Here is a 4,146-nt window from a genome sequence, read left to right on the forward strand (position 1 = left end):
TTGGGTTAAGCCTTGTTTGTATTTATTTGTTTTGCTTGCTTTTCTCAATTTGTTGTAATTTACTTTGAGTCTAGGACAAGTTTTTTGCGCTCTTTTCTATTATATCTGATGTACATTCAAGTCTATTAACTTATTCTTGGTCATTTATGGTTGTTAATATAGTTTTCTTTCTTTCTTTATTTCTTTGCATTGTAATTCAGGTCGTTACAAAAGAAAAGTTAGGTTGTGATCCATTGGAATTAAATTTGGAGGATATGGTCCACTTTACAATGGAAGAGTTGTAGGTCAGTCATAATGATACACTTGAATATTCATACCAATTTCTAGATTCACTCATGTTGTTTTTCACTAGTAGGAGTAAAGTATAATATTCATACCAATTACTGAATTCATATTAACTTTAATTAGTCCATTTGGTAGTTTGACCATAGTTTTTGGCATAATTAGCAGAAGATTTATCATTTTGGAGCTAGTACTTGTAGATTTATCTAAATGCATTATGTACTAGAATTTATGTCAAGTCAAATTTTCATAGTACTTAGTTAGAAATATGATCAAAACTTAGTTTTAGGGCAATAATATCTAGTCAATTTGATAAATGTGTATTCAACACATTAAGCACATAGAGAGAGCTGGTTTGATAATGTTTTCAACAGACGTGTATTTAGAAAGAGTTGGTTTGATTCAACCCACATGTTTATTAAACACAGAACCCACACATGTATTAAGCACAAATACAAAACTACTCCAAAACCTATTTGATACTTCCATACAAGTCAAATTTAGAAAAAACAACATAGCTACACTTTACAACTATAATGTTGGCAAATGAGATGTGGAAGAAAATCATGTAACTGTTGTATTTTCCTTTCAATTGCATGTTAAGAATTACAAGATCAATGAGATATGAACTTGCTTGTAAATGATAAGATAACTGATGCAAAAAAAACAAAATTGTGAAGTCTATATATAGTCTCTAATACAGAGGTAAACAACTTTTAGGCCTTGATAAAGACCAATGAAATTTTATTAAATATGAATAAAAGACCATGAAAATAAGTCTATTTCATTAAAAGAGATGATTAAAATTTGTGAAACTGTAGAATTGAAACTAATTTTCAAATGAAGAAAGCGCTCATTCCCCAAATAATTTTTTGTTGTTGAAATTGTGCAATACACTAGAATTCTGGGTAAATATTCTATCATCCCAAACTTGACCTTGTAACCTCACAGGTAAGGAAACATGCAGCATTGGCAAGAAAACTTCTAGCCATGGCAGGTCCAAAGCCATTGTACAAACCTTTGATTCTGTCAAAAGCATCAATTTTCTTAAATGCATCGATTGAGCCAAAGTACTTTGGCTGGTGGTAATTATCAACTTGGTTAACACTCTTCACAACATCAATTGGATATACAGCCAACTAGAAAGTAGCACCAACAAGCCCACCTGACATAAGGAGATTGCTTTGGCTCAATCCAGAAGTATCTCATCCTCCAACCAAATACTACTTTATTCCCTCATAGACACCAAACATAACTGTATTTCCAGGCACTTCTCATACTAAAGTAGGAGTGAGACCCTTAAATAGTCCTAAAATCCCTCCCTCTGACTTTAAAAAATGTTTGGCTACCCTGACTGGTCCATTGTATTTGATGGATGCTACTACTACTGTGGATGCACCTATTTTATAAGAATTTGGAAGGGTCAATATAAATATTATATGCTTCTTTTTAAGGGAAAACAACTGATTTACCAATAATATATTATCGGGTGCATCAGTAGGGTTCAAATGATGTACAAATGAATTGCACTGAACTATTAAGGTTTAATCCATGATTCCATGCAATGGGAGGTTGATTCTAATGAGTTTGAACTTTGAAAGAAATCTCAAGATTTCTATGCACCATGCTGGATGCTTAAAAATGTAGATCTATTTCTCATCGTATAAAGAAAACCTCAATAGTTCAGCTCAATGCTTGAAGCTTCCTGATGTACTCCATCATTTATTATCAAGAATGGTGAAGTTTGCACCAACAACATCACAATACAACAACACCAGTCTCTGTAATCCATGATTGTTGATTCTAAAAATGTAGCCAATTGAGCTATAGTTAACTTCGATGTTGGAAACTTAGAAGTGTACAAAGAAATTACTAAATGAACAAATTAGAAAAAAAATACCTTTACATGTTGTTGTCCTAGCAGTGGCAACTGCAATAGCTTCTCCAGTGGTAAGAACACTTTGAGCTTGCAATCTACACTTCACTAGATCAGTTGGGCATGCTAGCATTGACACAACAATGCTTGCCCTTGCTCCAAAAATCACCTATTATTCCACAAAAAGGGAAACCCTAGGTGTTTTTCTAACTAAGGCTTCCATCTACCCTCTTGCAGTAAAGAGAACTACATTTAGTGTTGCTACTATAGCTAATAGAGCTCCCATTCCTTTGTATAGGCCTCAAGGGCCCTCTGCTATAATTGTCTATTAGGCAACATCCATGACCCCAGCATAGCGTGGCGGTTGGCCTGGAGGAGGTACTAGTTGACTGCAAATTTAGCTATATATTGAAAATTCTTTAAAGCCAGTTACTTTATCCATATCAATAGTTACAATGCAATAGAGTCTATAGGAATGATTTTTTTCTTATCACACAATCATAAGCCAACCTATATAACTTGTAATGCCCCGCCAAGGGATCCAAAGAATTAACCTAGAAATTTCACTAAGTTTAGTAGCATTTTTTTTTTATGAAAGCAAATACCATATATAACTTATGCATAATAACGGAAGCAATAGCAATGTCCATCTGAAAGTAAACATAACATACACAATAGATTACATTCTTTAAGATCCCTTAACATTGAATTACATCTAAAAACATCTAACATACATGAATCCATCTAGTACAACATCCACATGAAATAACAATGATAATTCCAATGCTCAATCATCCACTGTACATGTCACAGGGTATGACAAGCTCAAAAGAATATACATACGTGAAATAAGATGCATCATCCTATTTTAATCCATGATACATCATAGTAAAGATATTCACATGATACATCATCATAGAAGACATATACATCCATCATAAAGATCAAACATAATAAACTAAGTGCACAGTTCCTCCCAACCATTAATAGCATCATTAGACCATCGTAGATCCTAGCCATCCCTCCATGCGTAACATTCCAAATCACCGAAGAGATCATCAGTATTAACATAGTAGGAATGTCACTCCTAACATATACAACATCATATGTAGAAAGTAATCTAACAAAAGATAGCATCATCTAACATATGCTAATCATCAATGAAAGGATACATATCCAGCATCATGAAGGACGCATCAGCCATGATGTCTCAATGAATCTCAAATAATAAGAGTGGAAAATACACTACCACCTGACCATGTGGTACCTAAGTGGTCCACTCCCACCGTGCTGAGGAGATAATCTCAAGTCCCAAACAGGCTATCAAAAATCACATAGCACAAATCTCTATAAGTCGAGGAATCCTAAAAGTATACTAACTCAAAGGTACCAAACACAAAATCCGACATCTAATCCCAGAGGCACAAAATGACATGTAGGAACCTACTATGCAGGCGAGAAAGTTTCATCGCAATTATTACGTACAAGTTACCCTGGCAGTTAGCTAAACTCCACGGGTCCATACTGATCTCATGCGGCCACTAGTATCCTCTCATACTGACGAGGCATACTATAGAATGCAAGGTCGTAACCATGCATTCTCACTACTCCCATCCTAGCTTGTACAAGCACTCAAGGCATGGGCGAGAACAAAACACTTATCTTTTTAAGTTCATTCAGTTAGTATTAGGTGTGAATGTTATCACTTATTAATCCAACTTACAATGAGTTACCCTGGCAGCCTCTTAGGGCCCCGGCCCCCATTGCAAGCCACTTCCCATGGAATCATAAATCTCAAAATCACAAAAGGTAATCCATAATAAAATCATTAAATATGCATAAAAGCATCAAATCTCCATGAGCAAACATCCATAGAAAATCATGAACACAACAGCTCTCTATTGGCAACTGAAGTATCATTGATAATCAAAGTATCCAATGGTTCTTAATAACCAAAATATATCTCAATCATACTGATCGAAGACTCC

At 34.7% G+C, this 4,146-nt stretch overlaps 1 pseudogene; it reads right to left on the reverse strand.

Moving 5' to 3' along the window:
• Positions 1–1,202: 1,202 nt before the first annotated feature.
• Positions 1,203–2,552, reverse strand: LOC149543216 (mitochondrial carnitine/acylcarnitine carrier-like protein pseudogene; annotated as a pseudogene).
• Positions 2,553–4,146: the final 1,594 nt, after the last annotated feature.

Source organism: Cupressus sempervirens, chromosome 8 (genome assembly GCF_028749045.1).
Source record: "Cupressus sempervirens isolate cs-2001-9-10 chromosome 8, ASM2874904v1, whole genome shotgun sequence".
Lineage (NCBI taxonomy): Eukaryota > Viridiplantae > Streptophyta > Pinopsida > Cupressales > Cupressaceae > Cupressus > Cupressus sempervirens.